Consider the following 22595-nt stretch of genomic DNA (forward strand, 5'->3'; position numbering starts at 1 on the left):
GATTCAAGGAATAAATACATTCAGGTTCTTAGCACATAGAAATAATAGAATTTGGTAGTGATGATTGTCAACGCTATAGCCAAAAGAGATGCACCAATATCTAATCAGAGAACGTGACAGCTCACTTTTGATAAAGAAATTGTGCCTTCAATCCTCTCTTAAAAATATTCCCCGAAGCAGGACTTTTCCCAAGAGACTCTGATAGAGAAATCACTTACTTGAGAATTTCTAGAATAGATGTTCCCTCCAACCTAGTTTTTTTTTTCTTTTTTCATAGCAACCTGTTATCATCCTTCCTTTTTCATACCACAGTGTGGTATCTCACTGTTACAGTTGTGTTTACTTGTTTATTCATTTCTTTGCTCCTGTTTGTCTAATATTTCTCTGTAACCTCAGCTTCTAGCATCCTACCTAAAGAATACCGATGGAGTACATAGATGACAGTGAGGCTGAGAAGAGGCCCCACTGAAGACACTGGATCACACTTTGTGAGTTAGTGTCTAGCTGAAAAGTCACTACTTCTCAGAAGTCTTCTAGGATTTCTTCCCTCTGCAGAGGTGCAGCAAGGACTGTGGAAGGAGTACAAAACTAGATCTTTCAGATCTAGTTTGAACCTGCTCTACCACTTTTCAGTCTGAGATCATCTCTGAGCCTCAGTTTATTTATCTAGAAAATTGAACCTCCCCCTGACGAGGACTCCCACCTTTACCAAACATTAGTCAGTCTTTTCCGAGACCTCTTCCCAACTAGGCCTTTTCCTTGACCTGCCATCCTTGGCCTGCAAAACTCAGGTTTAGAAAAAAAAATAAAAAATCCTGCTAAGCAAGTTTAACAAGAATCTCTCCACTCTTATGTCTAATCAAGTTCCTCTTAGTAATTTTCCATCCACTTATTCTCTCATCCTGCCCATTGGCTGGCTGCCCATAAATCCCCAGATGCCCTTACTAGAGTCAGAGTTTAGCTCAGTTCTGTGCTTAAGTTACTCTCCTCTATTGCAGTAGCTTGAATAAAATGTATCTTGCTGTTTTTGCCAAATGTTCGGAGTAATTTCTCTTTGATATCTCAAGATTATATAGGAAGTTAGGTAAACTGCCAAGCCAGAGCTGGACACTCAGCTTATGTTAATAAATGTTAGATGACTGAATGGATAGATGAATGGATGGGTGGATGAATGGATGGATGGATGGATGAATAGATGGATGAATGGATAGATAAATTAGGGCATAGATGGATGGATGGATAGATGGATGGATGGATGGATGGATGGATGGACGGATGGATGGATGGATGGATTGATAGATGGATAGATGAATGGATGGATGGATGGATGGATGGATGGATGGATGGATGGACAGATGGATTAGTGGATAGATGGACAGATGGACAGATGGACGGATGGATGGATGGATGGATGGATGGATGGATGGATGGATGGATGGATTAACAAACAATGCCCTCTGTTAAGACTTGCTCTATGGGTCTGAGGGTCCACTGGTGAACAAAACCACTTATGGTCCTGGTACACAGGAAGCTCGTAGTGTGGGTGGGAGTCAGACATCATTAGTGGAAGTACCAGATAGACAAATGTAAACTTTCAACCACAATAAGTGCATCTAAGGAGAGGCACATGGCCAGAGGGCTCAGAGACCACTTCCTGGAGGAGGCAAAGGTTGTGATGAACTCTGAAACACAAGAAGGAGCTTACTCAGGAGGAGAAGAGAGACTGCTCTAGCCAAGGAAAAGGCATGTGTGAGTTTTTAAACAACCTTGTGTAAATATCAGGCTGATATGAAGCTGCCATCTTTATAAGTTAAACATTGTCAAATATCATCGACTTCATATGGTTTAACTTTCTGGTCTCAGGACCCTTTTATCCTCTTAAGAATTGTTAAGCACTCCTCAAAGCATTTGTGTAGGTGGGGTATAGCTCTAGATATTTACCATATTAGAAATTAAAATTAAGAAATATTTAAAACATGAAACTATACAAGATATACAAGCTCATCTTCCATTAAATGTCAAAGCGATGACATCTTTCCATGTCACATAGCCTCTAGAAAGTAATTGGCACATAGCAATTAATAGCCTTTGTTGGAAAACTCTGTTGTATACTCATAGGAGAATGAGAGACAGAACAAATGATATCTTAGCATTATAATAAAAATAGTTTTTCACTCAGGTATTTCCTAAAAGAGTCTCAAGTTTACCCAGGAGTCTCATTTTAAGAAATGCTGGTTTAACCTAATAAATTCTGAGGACTTCTGCACCTGTCCAGTGTCAGAGTTAAAAGTGACCCATCCATACAGATAGTTGTGGGCTTCTCCTACCCTCTGCCTTTCTGCGACAGAATATTAAGTAGCCATCATGTATCAAGTGCTTAGGATATGTCAGACACAGAACTGAGCACTGTACATACTTTATCTCAAGGTTTGTCCAACTTGGTCATGAGCACACACACACACCTTCAGCCCTAATGTGCGTTCATACGACCTCTTTAATAACATTAGAGGGTGAAAAGAAAAGAAAAAAAAGAGAAAGAGGAGGAGAGAGAGTAGGAGCAAGAGAAGGAGAAGAAGGCAGCCCTTATCACAAGGAGCCTGGCACATGGTGGATTTAAAATAATGATTAGTTGTCCTCCCCTTCCCAGAAGGTGTGACATAGTAGAGCAAGAGTCTTGGAAGTCTGAGTTCTAGTCCCGCCCATGAAATGGCAATCCTCCCACTCGTTCTGATCATAGTTCAGCGTTGTCTTGCCTTTGTCCTTTAGTTGACAATGGTCATTGCCCAGACCAGATACTTGCCAGCCATTATCTTCTCCTCCAATCTCCCAAATCAGTGGTTTATGATCTTTTGTGTAATAGCGGCAGGGGTGCCTTGTATGATTACTGTAACGTGAGTCCATTGATGTAGTAAACAAATACCCAGGTTTCAGAAACCAGGGTTAATTCTCGGGTCCGTCACTTAGAAGCTGAGGGACACAGGGAGCCACTATTCCTCTAGTTACTATAGTGATCCACCTGTGGACATACCCTCTTCAAGGCTGGCATATCCACCCTACTATCCTCAGCTGTCAAGAATTTTGACTCCTGATGGCTTACAGCTGCATCCCTCACTGTGATGCCCTTGGTGGTGAGGAATTGCACCACCCAAGGTCATATCTCTTCCCAGGGACTAAGATGAATGCACAAGGGCTCAGCCCTCATATCTCAAGCTGAGATGACTCTGAAGTTCTATTCCTACTCCAGAGCCCTCTGTAGGATCCACTAAGATCTCAGTAGCAATTGTGTGGTGGATCAACCCTCTGCCCAATCCTTCCTTCCTTCTCTCTTTCTCTCCTTCCCTCCCTCCCTCCCTCTCTCCTTTTCTTCCTTTCTTTCCTTCCTTGCCTCCTTTTCTCCAGATACACCTTCCAAGTGCACTCCCCAATAAACATTCCGCATACAAATTTCCATCTCAGAATCTGTTACCTGGGAACCCAATCTAAGTCAACCCCTGTGAGCTTCCATTCACTTATTTTTAAAATGCAGATGATGGGAACATCTCCTAATTATAACTGGCCCTCAGGAAATGTAACTTGAATGACAACATTGTGCTTGAATGCAAAGTGACCATTCTTTTGGGGTTGAATGGGGTTGGATACATACATTTCAGTTTAACCCCAAATATTAAGCTCTGATACATACCAGGCTCAGGGCTGGGTGCTGAGATATGCAAGAGTACCAGGTCTCATTCTAAAACTCTAGTCTGTCCTGCTGCAGAAAGATTTCCTGTGACCCACTGAGATCCCATCCAACTCAGTGTGACAAGCATTTATTGAGCACCTACTGTAGGTCTGACCCAGTGTTGGGGATCAGAAATATGAAGGTGAAAGAAAACACTTCTCCTTCACTTAAGCAACCCATGGCCCAGGAAAAGAGATGGACAAATGGCCTGACAGTGACAGCACCATGTGGTACGTGCAGAACAAGGAAGATTGTGTCAGGTAGGAAGCACAGATCTTTTAGTCTAAGGTTGCCTAAATTCAAATCCCACAGTTGCTACATGCCAGCATCATGGCTTTAGAGCAAGTTACAAATATTCATTAAGCACCCACCATGGGTGAAGCCCTGCGCTAGTGCTGGATAGACAGCATAAGCAAAATAAACAGTACAAGGTGGATCTTGCCCTCATGGAGTCTGCCGTGCAGTCTGATGCTACCTTCTGTAATTTGCCCAGCGCCACTGCTATGAGCCTCAGAGCACCCAGGGGACGTGTGGTTTCCCCATGGTGACCTGTTTGCCCACAGATGACTTCTGGCCAGTAGACCCTTCCTCTGAGACCCAGCTGGTAGAAGTCTCCCTCCCCTAGGCCTGATCGCTGAACTCAGAGAGCAAGTACAGTGGATTTCCCAGAATGCCAAGCTCTTCCCTCCACTGCTGTTGACCATGTAGCTCTTAAAATCACTGCTGACAGCGGTGAGGCTGCCATGCTAGCATGTTTATTAATTTCTAATTAGATCCTGCTCACCAATAGCAAACAGGGCACCATTTTAACAGAAATAAACACAGACATCCTTAACTTGTCAAAATATGTCTCAATGAGGAGCTACCAATGAGAAAATCCAGATGCTGGGCGCTTGCAGATATCACATTGGAATTCAATAGAACCTTTACCTGGAGTGCAGGTGACCAGGCTGTTGGCAGAGGGTCCTATGCATGGATGTTGAGGTTTTAAAACCAAGGGTGAGTAATCGCAGTCCCACCAGTGCACTGATCAGGAGGAGCTGCAGAAATGCCGGCTCCATTGCAGTGAGTGTGTAATTCACAGATGAATAAAGCTGAAGCCTGGGTCCACACTTCCCTCTTGATTTTACAAATGGAAACACTGACTCCCCTTTGCCTATGTCACCCTTAGACCTGATATGTGAATCAGGAATATGACAAAACAGCCTTCTGATATCCCTAATAAGAGCTTCCCTCCAGGTATTTGTACCCTGTTGGAAACTCAAGAGACAACTAAAATCACAGGACGTTGGAGCGGAAAGTAATCAGAAAATCATCTTGACCCAGTTCCATTTTACAGGTGGGAAGACTGAGGCCCAGAGAGGGGAAAGGAGATTCTCAAGGTCACACAGCAAACTCAGAAACAAAGTCCAGGTCTCCTGACTTCCAGCCCACAGTTCCACAAACCACACGCCACTATCTTGTGTTAATTTTTTAACTCTAACTCTAGCGTGGTTTCTACAAATGGATTTGAGTAAAACTTCACCCTTTAGCCAAAAGAGAGAAGTGAGTGCCTTCGATAATTCCACTGGAGAATGTACTGAGTGATGAATGGATAAATAAAATGCGGCATATCCATACAATGGAATATTATTGAAACACATAAAGGAATGAAGTTCTGATACACGCTACAACACTGATGAGCCTTAGAAAACATTATGCTGAGAAGCCAGACACAAAAGGCTGTATATTGTACAATTCCATTGATATAAAATATTCAGAAGGGGCACATCTACAGAGACAGAAAGCAGATTGGTGGTTGCCAGGCACTGGGGGAGGGACGTGGTGACTGACACTGCCGAGATTTCCCTTAAGGTTGATGAAAAAGTCAGAACTAGATAGAGATGATGGTTGCAGAGCATTGTGAATGCACTAAATGCTACTGAACTGCAGACTGTACATGGTTAATTTTATATTATATAAAATTTATCTCAGTAAACAAACACACACACCAGAATGCACCAAGCTCCTCCCAGGAGCCCCACTTTTCATTTGTGTTATCTCAGTAAACTCTCCCATACTCTGGGGATATTGGTATCATTATCCTATTTGACAGGGAAGCAAACTAAGTCACAAAGAATTTTAGTGACAGGCCAGGGAAGCTCAGCCACCAAGCGGTGGATTTGGGATTTGAACTTGTGTCTGCCTGCCAGGCCGTCTTCTCCCCCGTAGCACCTGCCTTTAAGGAATGCAGAGCCACAGACAAGCTCTGAAGAAAAGATGTCCATGACAATTCTCCAAAAGAGTCTCAAACTCATCTCTTCTGGGCACAGAGGAGAGGTTATTAGCTCTTCGTTGAGGAAGTGGGTCATCTAAAAAGTGTCTTTTCTTAAAACGTAAACTTTTCATCGGCAAAGAAGCAAGAGTAGGGAAGGAACACTGTTAGATGAAGTTGACACTTTCCAAGTGAGTAAGTTCCATGCCACACTTGAAAAAGTGATTAAGTTCAGAAATCTTTGGATGAAACAAGATTCAATAGGTTTCATTACTGCAGGCCTTCTCAGTGCCTTGAATTCCCCAATGAGTTTTGATTGTTCATGAGTGCCCCACATCGCACAGCATTCCTCAGTGTATTTGATCAGAGGACCTTCTCTTCCCCTCCCATGACCACAAATCCCTGGAGTTTACATGCAGTGTCACGTATTTGAGGAAAATCCTAAATTAATGGTTCCTGTGGAGGAAATAAAGCAGGGCAGGCAGGCCGTGGTGGGGACAGATAGAGTGCACCTAGACCCCAGCTGGGCTCTCTGGGTTCTAACGGAATCGTCTCTTTTCCTACCAGGTTCTCATGTCCAAGCTAGTCTGAATTCTCTTTCCAGGAAAGGAGGAGAAACTGCGAGAAGGGAGGTGAAAGGAGGAAGCAGGGAAAGAGACAGAGAGAAAGGCAGAGGAGAAGAAGGGAGACAGACAGATAACCAGGGAGGATGAGAGAGAGAAGAATCCCAAGTGAGCTCCACTGTGACTGGATCTCCTCTAACCCAGCATCATCAGCTGCAGGAAAAAAAAAGAAAAGAAAAGAAAAAAAAAACCCTGAAGGCTATGGCTGTTCTGGAAGAGGCAGCCGCTAAATTAACGAGGTATTACCCAAGATGAAGGAAACAATTAGGACATTTAGCAGTAGAGATAAAGCAAATACTCTTTCCATCAAAAAAATATTAAGGCTAATTCAATTGGAAAAGAGGCAATGGGGAGAGGCCTTGTAAGCCCAGGAAGCAGGAAGAAGGGCTGGCTGAGCAGTCTGCAGAAGAGAAAGATTTATCCAAACTCAAATATGTGCTGCGGGAGAGAGGGGCTCTGAAGGGCTCCCCAGCTGGGCTTGAATAAACAAGTCGATGTCAGCTTCTATAAGTGAGAGGGTGATGGGCAAACCGCACTTCCCCCAGTTGGCGAAGTTGAAATGAGTGATCGATAGGGCAATATCACCAAGCTAATTAAATCAGAACTCCACGGGGCTGATTCCTTCTTTACAGCCCGGGACCAGCCTCTGATCGGCAGGACCGGAGGGCACTTGAAGGCCTGGTCCCATCTCTCGCCCCAGATGGATCGGGGAAGCCCTCCTGCCACACCTGCCCCTTTCCATTTCTGCCCTTACCCACCCAAGGCAGCATATTCTGCTATTTGGAAACACTAATAATAATAAAAATAGGCCGGGCGCGGTGGCTCACGCCTGTAATCCCAGCACTTTGGGAGGCCGAGACGGGCGGATCACGAGGTCAGGAGATCGAGACCATCCTGGCTAACACGGTGAAACCCCGTCTCTACTAAAAAAATACAAAAAAACTAGCCGGGTGAGGCGGCGGGCGCCTGTAGTCCCAGCTACTCGGGAGGCTGAGGCAGGAGAATGGCCTGAACCCAGGAGGCGGAGCTTGCAGTGAGCTGAGATCCGGCCACTGCACTCCAGCCTGGGGGACAGAGCAAGACTCCGTCTCAAAAAAAAATAATAATAATAAATAATAAAAATAATATTAAACAGCCTAACACTGAGAAGCTCCAGCATACAAGCATTGGACTTTGAATTCAGTCTTTTTTTTTTTTTTTTTTTTTAGACAGAGTCTCGCTGTGTCACCCAGGCTGGAGTGCAATGGCGTGATCTCGGCTCACCGCAACCTCCAGCTCCCTGGTTCAAGAGATTCTCCTGCCTCCACCTCCCAAGCAGGTGGGATTACAGGCACCTGCCACCACACCAGGCTAATTTTTGTATTTTTAGTACAGACGGGGTTTCACCGTGTTAGCCAGGCTGGTCTCGATCTCCTGACCTCAGGTGATCCACCTGCCTCAGCCTCCCAAAGTGCTGGGATTACAGGCATGAGCCACCGCGCCCAGCCAAGTTCAATTATGTTTTAATCTCATTTTGTCCTCAAGACAACACTCTGGTGGGTACACTGATTACCCCCGTTTTACAGAGGAAGACACTGGAGATCAGAGAGGTGAAGAGATTTCCCAGAGGCACACCTGCTGAGTGTTTGAGTCAGAATAAGAATCCAGGTCTTCTGGCATCCCAGTGAGAAGGTCTTGACCACTGATTCTGAGAAAGTCCAGCCAAATTGGCCATTTATTCATTCATTCTTGCCCATGTGTATAACTATGAGCCAACCACTGGGTGTGGCAATGGGAACAAAATGGGAAACTTGTTCTCAAACCAGAGGGGAAAGACAAAAAAACACAAGGTAACCAAGCAGCAAGACACTCAAAGTGTAGTAAGACACTTAAAGCAAGTGGAGACTTAAAAAATGTAGTAGGTGCTCCGTGAAGCAAAAGAGGACTGTGACCCAGAATAAAGGAGTGATCCTACAGAGGAAGTCAAGGAAGGCTTCCTGGAAGAGGTGGTGCTTACAGGGAGGCCCAAAGGATGAGCAGCAGCCAGACAGGTGGAAGGTGGAGGAGGCATTTGTGAAGACCCTAGGATGGGAATGAGATCAGAATTTAGGGAATTAGCAGAATGGACCCCTGAGCAGAACGACAGGCAGTGGTGAGTAGGGTCTGATCCCAGATGTGCAGGAGCAACAAGGGGAGCCTCAGACCAGGCAAGTGATTTTCTCAGAATAACAATGCAAATTCATGACCGAAAGAGACCAGAGCCCAGGCCACCTGATGCCCAGCCCAGAGCTCATGCCTCTGGCCACGCAGCCTCTCCTGCCAGGTGGTTAAGTGTCACAGGAGTGGACAACTTGTCTTTTTTATTTGTTACAGTTTCCTAGCAGTCAGTCCTAAATCTGGTACATACTAAGCACCCACTGATTGACTGTTGAATTAATGAATGACACCAAAAGGATGTCATGAATGAATGAATGACTGGAGAAGGATTTAACACCTATTGAGCACCTAGTGTGTACACGGCACCATGATCATTACAATCAGACCAGAGCGATGAAAGATCCTCCTTTTTAAAGGGATTCTTAGTTTTCTCCCGTCACTTCCTAACACACAGCCTCCAGAAGCTAACGAAGCCAGCTTCTTCCTTGACTCTGTCACCCACACAATTTTCCTCCAACTCTCTGCCTTTGCTCTTGCTGTGCCTCCCACCTGAGCTATCCTCCCTCAATCGTTTCGGCTGCCCAAATTAATTAGTTCAGTCCTCCAAGATCCTGCTCCTGAGTGATGCCCTCCCTTCACTGTTTCTCCGGACCGTCTCTGCACACACTATTTATCTACATCTGGCCCCTCTCAGTAATATGTCATCTTCTCAAGAGCCCAAGCCACGGTTCCTGTTTTCCCTGCAGGACTGGACCTGTGGGAACATGTGAGTAAATCGTTGCTGAGGGGACTCCCAAGAGGCTTGAGCAAGTCACTTCCACTCTTCGAGAGTCTTGGCTGCATATCTGCAAAAGAAGGAGATGAAATTTTATCAAGGATGGCAAAATTGTGCATCCACATCACTGCACCCTCTCCTTTAGTCAAAGCAGACATTACTGATTGATCACTGGTTTTTCCCCACCGTGACCAGATGCACCTTTCAAATCCTTTCCCTATGCAATATTCCAAGCAGTCTTTACAAAAAAAAAAAAAAAATGCAAACTTTGTGAGCAAGATGAAATCTACTGCCACTCTTCAATGCAATAGACTCTAAGGGACTTTTCTCTGGCCTTTGGGGACCTATCACAAACCCAGTGCAAAGAATATGAGATTAGAAGCCCGAAACCTAATTTACAGATTATGCAACCTTGAGTAATCCCAGCCTCTATAAGCCTGAATTCCCTTCTCTGTCAGGTGGCATGTATCTTCTGACATGCGCTCTGTATAGATATCACTGCTTTTTACCTGTTGTGAAAAAAAAAAAAAAATGTAATCATCAGGGTTGTTATAATTGTGAGTAAATATGAAGTTATTAGGCCCAGAGTGAGGCAGCCTGAGGGTGAGTTCTAGCAGTGCAGGAACTGAATGTACAGACTTGGAAGATCTTTTTTCAGCCTGCTTTCCTTCTGCTTGTTGGCTGTGCTGCCCTTATACAGCCGTCCTATTAAACACTTCCAAGTGAGTGGGAACCTACTCAATTCATTGTTCCCCCATCGTCCTCTCTCTGGACAACACTGTAAATTCCCAGGCATTCTCTATAATCGTGGATTGGCTCAGTTGTCTTGGCACAAATAGAGGGGATAAGGGAATTCCATTCCTCAGTGTTCCCCAGCTCACCAGGCTTGAGGGCAGGGGCTCTGCCTCATTCACAGCTGTGTCCCCAGTAGCCAGCATTGGGCCAGGAGCTCCATAGACTCTCAATCAAGATTTGTTGAATGGATGGAGGGAGGGAGGGAGGAAAGGCACAGACACCATTTAACGCCCCATGCAGCGCATTCAGCATGCCAAACCCGTGCGCACAGTGCTCTAGCTTGCTCGGACACAATTATGTTAAAAGAGCAATTAGCAACCTTTTAAGCCTGATTGCCAACTCCCCCATTAATCACTTGCAATTATAAACCCCAAATCTTCAAAACAATTGGTCCCAGACGCCCACTAGAGAGAAACGTTAATAACCTTCCTTTTTCATCGGAAATCTCTGCTCAGTTGGAGTCTCTGGGTCACGGAGGGGTGGAGCAGCCACAAAGGGCTGAATAGGCTGAAATGGGAGTGGTGACCCTGGAGAAAGGGGTAAAAAAGTCACCCCGTAGGGGCCAAAGGACACTCTGGGAGGCTGCCTCATCTCCCCTCTGCCAGCTTCTCCCCCGTTACCACAGCCAGCCTGGGCCATATATCTCCCCATGCTTTCACCAAACCACTCTAATTCCACATTATGAAGACACTGTCTCTAATTACTGTGGCTAATTAGCTCCTCGCAGCCACCCCAGTTGAGGCACGCGAGAGACAGAGCCGCCCCCAAGGCCTTGGACGTGGCTGGCTGCCTCTGGCCGCCAGCCGCCACTTTGCCACCGCAAGGACACCCTGTGAGCTGACCCCCTTGTTTCAGGGGAAAGGGAGGAGGAGAATGAGGGATGGTAGAAGCCTTCTCGGTCAATCTGAACCCCCTCTCTCCGCCAGTCCCCTGCTGCGGGCAGCAGGCAATTCAGACCTGAGTGCAACAGCTAATTAAATCAATATGAGATAATGAACGGCAATTAGAGGTCCGGCTAGGCACATCTTCTCTTGTAAATACTGTTTCTCTCCCAACGGGGAGCTCTTTTTTAATAATCTGTTTGTGTTTCATTTCCAGGAGCCGTAATTCCCCCAAGAAGCACTTTGGGAAAGTGATTTGTTTGTCTGTATAATCGCCAAAGCATTCCGTTAGTCTTGTTTGTTTTGCTGAGTGCCTGCTACTACTGGAGAGAAACAATTTTTCTTCTCTCTTTTATTTTTTTTTTAAATGTCTACTTCCTTCCTCAACATCCTAATATTGGACCAGTCCAGGGCCATGTATCTCGGAGGTGTAATGAGCTGCACTCTGCCCTTAGCTCCCTCTTTGCCTTTCTGGGGGATGAAAAAATCTAAAATCCTTAGGAGATCACAGAATGATGGGAGGAAGTCTAGTGGCTCCCATTCTACGGATGAGAAAACCGAGGTCTAGAGCAGCCATCAGTGACTAACAACCTAAATTCTCCCATCCTCCATTCAGATGGCTCCCAAATCTCATGCGGTGCCCAGGGGGGAGTCTTGGGGAGGGCATTATAAGGAGCCCTCTACCCTCAAGAAGCTTGCAAATTTATCTGGTGAGACAGGCTAAGGCACATATCAATTAGAAAGCAATTAAGTGCCTAATTGTGTGGCACCAACAAGCTCAAAGAGTTCAGGAGAGGAAAAGATCCTTCAGGGAATAGAGAGGAAGGAGAGAACAACAGAGCCATTTGCATCTTAGTTTTATCTCTAGCTCCCATCAAGACCGGTTTTCTGAGCTCTAAACTTTTATACCTTCATCGGGATGCCCCACGGCAGCATAAAGTCAATTTGTCCAAAAAGGAAAGCATCACACACACACACACAGCCATGTTTTCATTCTTCTCCTCCGTGTTCAATAAATGGCTGTGCAGACACCCAGTTTTCCCGCCAGAGAACTCAATTTCTTTTCTCATGCTGTCTACACCCAGTCAACAGGACCTTGTAAATGTCTCTCAATAGTACCCACTTTTCTCCTTCCCTACCTGTCACTGCCCTAGTACCAGTCACCACCTGGATGCACCCTAGTGGTCCGCTGAATCCAACCCTTCCTCGCCTGCAATCTAATACTGCAACCAGAGATGCTTTCTACAATGTAATCTGACCAGATTCTTCTCCTGATTAAACTCCTTAGTGCTTTCCTCCAGATAAAGGTCACTTTAATGTGACCTATGAGACCTCTGGTCCTTGCTTACATTTTTAGGCTAGCCTCTTGACATCTACACTCCCCCTTTTATCTTGTATTTTATTTTATTTTTGAGATGGAGCTTCGCTTTTGTTGCCCAGGCTGGAGTGCAATGGAGCAATCTCGGCTCACTGCAACCTCTGTCTCTTTGGTTCAAGCGATTCTCCTGCCTCAGCCTCCCGACTAGCTGGGATTACAGGTGCCTGCCACCATATCCAGATAATTTTTTGCATTTTTAGTAGAGATGGGGTTTCACCATGTTGTCCAGGTTGGTCTTGAACTCCTGACCTCAGGTGATCCACCCACCTTGGCCTTCCTAAGTGCTGGGATTACAGGCGTGAGCCACCGCGCCCTGCCGTTCCTCCCCCTTTTATACACACAGAGCTCATGCTTCAGCTGCGGTCTCACAAATAAGCAATACCCCTTAGATACCCAAGCCTCTGCAAGTGATTCTTTCTCCACTGAAAACTCCTTAAATTTCCCCCTAGATCTCTGTAGTAAGCAATTCTTACTCTTCTCTTAGGCATTATCTTAGAGAGTTCCTCCCCCAGGAAGCATCCCTGTTCTTCATCACTCCAGGCTGGGTTACCTCCCTCTCCTCTGAGCTGCAGTCGCCACCTGTGCTGACACCAGTTATGGTCTTTGAACTTAACAAATCACGTGCCATGGTAATTATCTGATCATTGTTCTCCCTGCCTCACTGGAATAAGAGCACCTTGAGGCCAGGGTCTTGTTTTGTCCTTCGTCAGAACTTCTACTACTTAGCACACAATAGTTGCTTAATAAGCACTCATTGAATGTCTATTAAATAAAAGGCTGGAAGTACTCTTAACATTTATTTAATACCACCTGTTGCCTTTCGGATGGCAAAAACTGACACTTCAGAAAGGAGCAGAGGGTTTCCTGGGGCTGTGCAGAAAAATGACAGCAGAATCAGAGTAGATCCAAGTTGTCCTGACTGCTGATTCAGTGTTCGATCTGCCATATGTATTTGATTTTAATCAAATCCATGTTATCCATAAATATGTTTGACTAAATAAATATGGGTTGAATATGTACCTTGGGAACTTAGAAATGGCTAAGACAAAAACAGAATAGCATGACCCCAGCAGAGGGACTTAGTGGGGATGGGAGGTGGCACTAAAGGTGTCCCAGAGGCCAGGCACGGTGGCTCATGCCTATAATCCTAGTACTTTGGGAGGCCAAGGTGGGAGGATCACCTGAGATTGGGAGTTCAAGACCAGCCTGGCCAACATGGTGAAACCCCATCTCTACTAAAAATACAAGAAATAGCCAGGCGTGGGAGAAGGTGTCTGTAATCCCAGCTACTTGAGAGGCTGAGGAGGAGAACTGCCTGAACCTGGGAGGCAAAAGGAGGTGGAGTTTGAAGTGAGCTGAGATTGTGCCACTGCATTCCAGGCTGGGCAACAGAGCAAGACTCCGTCTCAAAGAAAAAAGACTTCCCAGAAGATGGTGAGCAGTGTTTTTGAAAAAAAGTGAACCTTTGATGGACCAGAAAGATAAAAAAAAAAAATTGTTCAAGGCACATACCTGGTCAATAAAGCAATCATGATTCAACCCAGGTCTTTCTACTACCCTGTGCTTTTCTTTTGTGATGAACACAGTTGTCTTTAAAGATGGTTCAAAATCTTCCCAATATGTGTTGCTAGAGCATAGCGGGAATAAAAGTTGGGACCTAAGCCAGAGATTCAAGTTTTCCTTCTGTTTTCCAGCAAGAGTTTAACTACAGGAGTTATGGGTCATTAAGAGAGACTAGAACAGAATAAGGGCTGTTAGGTGCCTGAAGGTTTTTTTTTTTTTTTTAACATATGGGATGTGTGTCAGAATTTGCAGATTGTATCATGGGGAAGTGAACTTAGAAGGATCTCTCAGAGTAGTGACCATGAACCAGAGCCAGAGATGGGTTCCCCTCCGCAATGCCAACACAAAGGTTTCAGAACCACGGACAGCTCCTGGGTGGCGTCTGGGCCTGGCTTTCCTGGTGTGGCTTGCATTATTGCATGGCTTCCTGGTGTGCAGTAAACGGTCTCTCAATTAATTTAAAAAGAAAAAAAAAAAAAAAGTAAGGTTTTAGTGTATACTTTTCTCCCCAGAGGATCATAATCTGTTTCTTCGGTGGAATGAGGTATACAAAGGCCTGAACTTCCCATAAGCCACACCAAAACTCCCATAACTCCAACTCTTCCATAGAGCTCCACCTAAGGTAAGAACTGCTCATGAAATGTCTGGCCTGGCCTCCTCTAAGGCATCCCTGTCCACATTTGAGGAAAGGTGAACCACAGAAAATCTCTTTCTGGGAATTCAGTCTTGCCAAGGTTCAGGCCAGGATTTTTCCAAGCCCAAGTTCATGAAAGACAGTGCAGACTTCAAGAACCAGATACGGAGGAAATACACCAACTCTGTCAGTTTTCCCATGGAGAAAAGCAAGGTGCTGAGAGAGACATCGATGTAGCTTGCATTAGGAAATTGGGAAAAATTCTAAGTCGTGACTATATTAATGAGAGTTCATATCTGCTATCAGGACGTTCTATACTTCAGGCACACTTATAAACATGATATCATTTCATCTGCCCAAGCACCCTGTGAGAAAAGTACTATTAACCTTCTTTTACAGATGAGGAATCTAAAGCTCAGAGAAGGAAATTGACTAGGCACGAGTCACAAAGCCAGGGATTGGCAGATCCCCCCTTCAAGCCCAGATTGTCTGACTCAAAGTTTGTGATGTTTCTACCATGCTACTTTGCCTTTGGTGTTCTTCCCTGATCTTTGAGCCAACAAGACTTGCAGCTTTTGACCTAGGAGCAGGACACAGATGACCTATCACACAGATAAGTTAAACTATCTCCCCTAGTCCTTGCGGACTCCTGCATGAGTCTTTTACAAGCCATGATTCTATTATGGGCCACGATGCCCATAAAGATCAGGCCAGATTTTACTGTTCCTTAAACCTCCCATCCTTCCTCCCATGCTCACCAGCTTTAAAATATGAAACAAAATTATCTCAGGTCAACAAAAAGCCCTGAACAGGAACCTCTCACCCCCAATTCACTGTGGCCAAAATGCCAAATTCACTTTCTCTTCCTTCCTTCTTTTCTGTTTGTGTAGTAAGGTCCAGGGCAAATCTGTAAATCTGGCCTTTTGATCACACTCCCTGCAACACCAGACACACCTGCTGTCCACTTAACTCTCTTTCATCTTCAATTTTTTTTCTTCTCCTCTCCCTTCAATCTATCACAAGCCACTTATGACTTGAAAAAACCCTGCCCAAGCTGATGCGATGGAAGAAAATGGGCCTTGAAATCACATAGAGAAGAATTCAAATGAAAGCTGTACTCTTTCGAGTTCTGTGACCTTGGACACATTTCTTAGCATCATTGATCTCATCTATAAATTGGAGACTGTGACTACCTTTGGCTGCTATAGGTCACAGATGCTACGACCTATATATACATCATTGCTAATTTCTATTACTGCTAATATAGCAGTAATAATATTGACATTAATAATAAAAATAGTAATCACTAGCTTATCAAGTAGTCACCTTTTACTAGGCACTGTTCTAAATGTTCTACAGATAGTAACTAATTATATATAAATTACTAATGACTAATAGATGTAACAACGAACATGCAGCTAATTATATGTGATAGGCACAAGATTACACAACTAGTAATGTTCAGGCTTGCACACAGTAGGTGTCCAATAAATAAGAATTCCATATCTCACTCTCCTTCTTCAGTCTCCAGCATGTGTCTCCTTTCTTCCACTGCTGATGATCCAACTTGTCACCCAAACCACTGTGAGCTCCATACTCCCCATCCATGAAACGGGTATCATGCCCTGATTTCTAGAAATGCACTGAGAACTCAATGATATAAATGTGAAGGTACTCCACCCATAAAATAGGCTTAATAAATATTTATTGGAAATTAATAATGCTTACTATATTTTGCTCCACCTTCTTCAGCTTCTGGATATAGGGCTCTGATCCCATCACTCTTACCAAGATTACCCTCTAAATAATCATTAATCATAAAATTGCTAAATCTAAGACCTGATTTCAGCTCTCATACTTGACCTGTGGGTAGCCTTTCCACTGCTGATCAATATCCCCAAGCCAATTTCCTTCTTGGATTCCAGAATTCTAGGCTTTCCCGCTTTCTGCTTACCCCTCAACTCTCTTCCTTATTTCACCTATTACATGTATCCATATCTCCAAAGAATGATTCTGATTTCTCTACTTAGTCTATGGTTCAGTTCAGTGGAGAGGATTCCCATTTGAATTTCAGCTCCACCACAAGGAGAAATCCTCAGCCAAAGTTTTGAGGACAAGTAGTTCATTTGTGGCCCCAGGAAACACCAGGAAGGAGGATGCAGAAGTGAACAGGAAGGAAAGACAGCCAATCAAGGGTGCATAATCAACTCAGAAACTCCCGTGGGCAGCTGGAGCCTAATCCTGCTGGAGAATGCTGAGAAGCAGTGCAGAACGTGCTTGTTGGAGTTATCCCGCTCGAGGAGCCAGGGTTCTGAGTCATTTATTTACCAACTCCTTTCAATCCATAGTTGAGGGTTGCTCCTGGAGGATGGTAATTCTCAGGTACTTCTAGCTTGCATGCATGTAAGCAGAATAAGCCACAGACAACAGCAAAGCCCTTAGACTGTTGGCAGTCATCCCATCAAGCCCTACAAAGGCAAGGCTGCAGGAATATGGGTCAGGACACCAACAGTGTCTGCTGCAACTCCCAGATCTGGATCTCCATCTACAGCTCTTCTCCCAAGTTCCAGCCAGACACAAATTTCCAACTCAAGGTGGTTTTCTCCCTTGGACCTTCCTAGGCTCCCCACATCAGCAGTCCTAGCCTGTCATGCTCATCATATGTCATCTATATGCCCAGAGTGGAATTCAGGGGATCCCCATTATCCAAGGCGGGAAACAGGTTCCAAGATCCTCATTGGATGTCTGAAACTTGCAGATAGCAACTAACGCTATATACACTACATTTTCTCCTATACGTAAATACCTATGATAAACTTTAAAGTTTATATAATATAAATTAAACATAATGTTTATGTTTCTCCTATACGTAAATACCTATAGTAAAGTTTATAAATTAGACACAGTAAGAAGAGATTAACAACAGAACAATACTTCATAATAAAATAGAACAATCGTAACAATATACTGTAATAAAAATAAAATAAGGTGTTCTTTCAACGTAAGCACCATGATATGTCAACAGCCTATGTGATAACCAAGATAGCCACTAGTGGGTAAGGGGCAAGTTGTGTAGACAGATTGGATACCTAGACAAAGGGAAGATTCACATCCCAGGCGGGATGGAGCTGGACAGCGTGAGATCTGATCACGCTACTCAGAACAATATGCCATTTAAAATCTATGAATTGTTTATTTCTGAAATCTTCCATTTACTATTTTCGGACCATGGTTGGCCATGGGTAACTGAAGCCACAGAAATTGAAACTGTGAATAAGGGAGAACCAATGTCATTTTACCTATTGCGTATCCTTGACCAATCACTCTCAGCATTACCCCAGAGACAAGATGTCACCAGGGCAAGTACCAGTTCAGTTGTGGAGAGGCAAGAGTTTGAATGCTGGCTCTGCCACTTCCCAACTGCACCCACATAGGTGCATCGCCTCACCCCTCACTTTCAGTTGCATTGCCTGCAAAAGGAGAATTTTAAAATCATATTTAGGGAGGGTGGACAAGAATATGTATGGAAAGCTGCCGGTACCTAGTCCAGATTATAACCCATGGTGGGTATCTAGTCTTTCAGAGCTGTGACCGCTCCAATCAGTAGCCAAGGTATACTTCTCTCTTTATTTTGCCAGTTCAATTGCATATCTCATACTAGCCCCTGTTGTTTATATTTTCTTGGCTATTTCAAGAGTTTGCAAGCTTGGCAAAATGCCGAATACTCCAGTGAATTGTTCCTAACCTTTCTACAGCCCTCAATCTCTTCTCCTAGAGTCCTCCTCGCATATCAATGCCAAACTCATCTCCTTAAAATACCACATTCCTATCAGATATCACCAATGGCTCACGATTGTATTACGGTGATGTTTAGCCTCCTTGTTCTGGCATTTAAGGCCCTTCACAATCTGATACCCTAATTATATTCTTCACTTTATCACTGCTTTTCTTTGGTAAAATGCTTCGTTTCTCTTCTTTATGTTGATTTAATCATCAAATGCTTATTAAGCATCTCCGTGTACCAGGCTCTGTCCTAAGCCCCAAGAACAATTTTATAAACAAGAAAAAGATACATCCTTTTCTCTCCTGGAATGCTCCACGATAAAGCCTTTATGCATGATGTTCTCCAGTTGACTACCCCCACTCCAATGCCATCAACTCCTGTCCAGAGAGGCATGTCATTGTATTGAGAGCAGGGAAAGGTCAAGGTTCAAACCCCAGGGTGACCATTTATGACCAGTGGCCTTGGGTCACATTCCTCTCTGGACCTCTGTTTCCAAATGATACGAAGTCCTGCCTGCAAGGGTTGATGTGGTCCTCTGAATAATGGTCCCCCAAAGATAGACATGTCCTAATCCCTGGAACCTGTGAATGTTACCTTAGATGGCAAAAGGGACTGCTCAGATGTGACTAAGTTAAGGATCTTGAGATGGAGGGATTATCCTGCAATCACAAGGGTCCTTCTAAGAGGGAGGCAAGAAGAGCAGAGTCAGCGGGAGATGTGACTGTGAGGGCAGAGGTTGAAGTCATGAGCCAAGGGATGCCGGTGACCTCTAGGTGCTGAAAAAGGCAAGAAAACAAGATCTCCTTTACAACCTCCAGAAGGAACCTAGCCTTGCCAACACCTTGATTTTGGATTTCTGACCTCCAAAACTTGAAGATGACAAATGTGGGTGTTGTTTTAACCCCTAAGTTAAAACAACAATAAGAAACAAACACTGTTGTTTATTAGTTGAAAGTAAGAAAATAATACAGTTGTCATGGAGAATACAGACTAATGTATGACCTTGGCCTCCCCAGGGTCACATGCCGTAAATGGCCAGAGTGGAGTTTCATCTGGGACTATTCCTGCTCTCAGTGTATTGAGATGTCTTTCTGGAAAAGACCTGATGGAGTATGGAAGGTCCAGCACACAGTGACAGGCCTTCGAATGGAATCTGAGGGAGGGTGAGGAGCAAGGGAGACCAGCTCAGGTTCCCTCTTCTCCTGGGAGACTTCCCTAATCATTGTAGCATGTATCATCTGTAAAATACAAACAATGTGTCTATGAGGGATGTTTACATATAACAATATCTTCGCATAAGGGGGCCTAGGAGTATTCTCGAATGTGATGTGCATAGCAGGTGAACATCATTCCATGGGTGAGAATACAGAGGCCCAAAGGGATTAAGTGATGTCCAAGATCATTCAAAAGAGCACAGCAGATCGGGGATGCAAACCGAGTTGTCCTGCCTACGAGTCCAGCACCGTGTGGGTTTCCAGCTGGCCTGTTCTCTGCATTCACTGTGTCAGCATCCCCATCTACACACTGGCAGCCACCAGCCCCAGAGAAGTCAGCTCCCCAGCCAGAACACAGGAGTCCCATGGAGGGCCCATCTCCAGTCCCTCTCTTAAGAGAAATGACAAAGGGAGAATGCCAGTTGGGAAGAAATGATAATTTCCTGTATGTCAATAACAGGATGAGAAATGGTCCCAGGATAAAATATGCTCCATCTCCTACTCGGCTTGGATGCATGCCCAGGAGATGCCGTGTGCTGGGACTGGGTCAAGGGGCAAGGGGAGAGAAGGAAGGCCTACTGGGAAGGGTGGAGAAAGTCCTCTATGTCACCAGGACATTGGGAGACGAGAGCCAGGACGCTTGCAATATGTTGAAGAGTCTTGGTGTCTGCTCTCAACTCTGGGGGGCCAGGGCTGAGCCTGTCTTAGCCACGGCAGGATCCCCAGGGACTACAAAGATGCCTCATGCAACATCTATGCTCAGGAAATGCTGGTTGTATGAATGGAAAACTTGGAGTTAGGAAAACTCCCTACAATCTATAAGCTGGGAATTGTAAATTCCACTTCCTGTCTCTGAGGCCTTGCTTCACCATCCGCAAAGCTACTCACCAGGAAGTCTGCAAAAGAAAAAAAAAATTACATTAAATCAAGTATGCATTAGTCAAGTTTATGTGCCCAGACTCTGGAGTAAGACAGTTTTGTGCTCAAATTGCCTCTTCAGCCCTTCCACCATTTGCTTCACCTCTCTGAGTACTGTTTCCTCCTCTGAAAAACAGACCTATGTAAGAATGATTATCATGTTGATTATTAGTTGGCCGTGTCAGTCATTTACACTTAGCCCTAAATAAAGGGCCTATGTGCAGATTTTGGCAGGAACTAAAAGACACTGCTATTTTCTGTGTTTACTATTTGCCATGCACTCTTTTAAGCACTTTGCATGTAAACATCTATTTGATTTTCACCACAACCCTGTGAGGTTCAAAGCAGGGAAGGAAATCACACACAGCCACACAGCTGGTAAGTGGCCACGTCAGGATTATCTCAAAGTCTGCCTGCTTCCAGACCCTGGACTCTTAATACTGTGTTACCTCTTCAGATCAAAATTGCCTATGGGCCATGAAAATTAGCTCAGAATGTATCCTCTAGTCCAGTGCTTTTCAAACTACTGTGAACAGGAATCAGATTCTGGATAAACAGATCTGGAGTGGGAACCAGGAGTCTGCATTCTAACCAGCTCCCAAGAGTGGCCAAAGCTGCAGGTCCATTTTGAGTAGTGAGTTTCCAGACAACAGGATTCCATGGATGGTATTTCACCAGAACATGACAGAGTCAGATCTGGCCTTTAGTAGCTTGCGGGGCTACCGTAAGGAGCCTGGATTAGAGGAGGCGAAGCTGGAGGTGGGTGTTTACGCCTTGAGGCTCCTTCCGGCTGAAACACTTCATGGTTTGATTCTTAGAGGCGCTCTAAGCCTCTTTAGAAAACGGGTGGAAAGAAAGAATGTAGGAGTCCTTCAGCTCCACCCCTTCTCCAGGCCTAAAAAGAATATCAGCTCTGAGGCAGCTTCTGCTTAAAAACGACTGCTCTGAGCAGTCGCTCAGTATTCCAGAGACCACGCTGGATTCAATACATCAAAGGTTGAAGGATCATATAGCCCCATTAGCTGCAAAGTTTAATTTCCCTTCGGGGCTGGTGGTTACAATGAAACTACAGCAGCAATTACAACTTCCCCTTCACTGACAACCTGCTCAGATCAATAAAGGCTGCGTCACCAGGATCAGCCTCATTCGTCAGGAACTCTGGGCCACACAAGGCCCCATACTGCACACCACACACCTTTCTTGCCAGGTGGCAGGGGAGAAAACGTGGGGACACACACGTTTTAGGATGCCGTTTCCCTCTCTGAGTTTGTAGAGGGGAAGCCTGAGGCCAAGAGAAACCTCATTCATTCATTAATTCACCATATAGTTCATTCATTCATTCACCATATAGTTAATCAAGTGTCAACTCTTCTAAGCCTCAGGGACACGGCTGTTGAAGGCGGCAGATGACATATTATCTTTGTGGGGAAACAGAGGTAAAGGAAACAAACAAGTCAGAAAACCTAGGAAGGCACATGTGCCTCTTGAGTAGAGGGGCTGGGGATGGTGACTTAGTGACATTTGAGCAGGGCCTGAAGGAAGTAAAGGAGCGAACCATCTGAAGATCTGAGGAAGGGCACTCCAGGAAGGAGAGACTGTAAATGACAAGGCTGCGAAGTGGGAAGAAAGAAACAGAAGGGAACGGGGCATCGTGCTTCCTGAGTGAGGGCAACAGGGCTCGAAAACGAGGTCATAGGGCTGCCAGAGACCAGGCCAGGGCTTTGGATTTCACTCTGAGTGAGACAGGGTCCCAGGGAGGGTTTTCTGGGGGGAAAATCACTTCCCAAAGATCACACATGAAATCAGGAGCCAATCTGAGTTAGAACTAATGTCCCCATAGACCCCATTTGGGGACTTTCTTCCCCAATACCAGGCTCTATTTCATAGAATTGTTAGTTACACGAAAGGGTCCTCTGCTT

Source organism: Macaca thibetana, chromosome 10, assembly GCF_024542745.1.
Source record: "Macaca thibetana thibetana isolate TM-01 chromosome 10, ASM2454274v1, whole genome shotgun sequence".
Lineage (NCBI taxonomy): Eukaryota > Metazoa > Chordata > Mammalia > Primates > Cercopithecidae > Macaca > Macaca thibetana.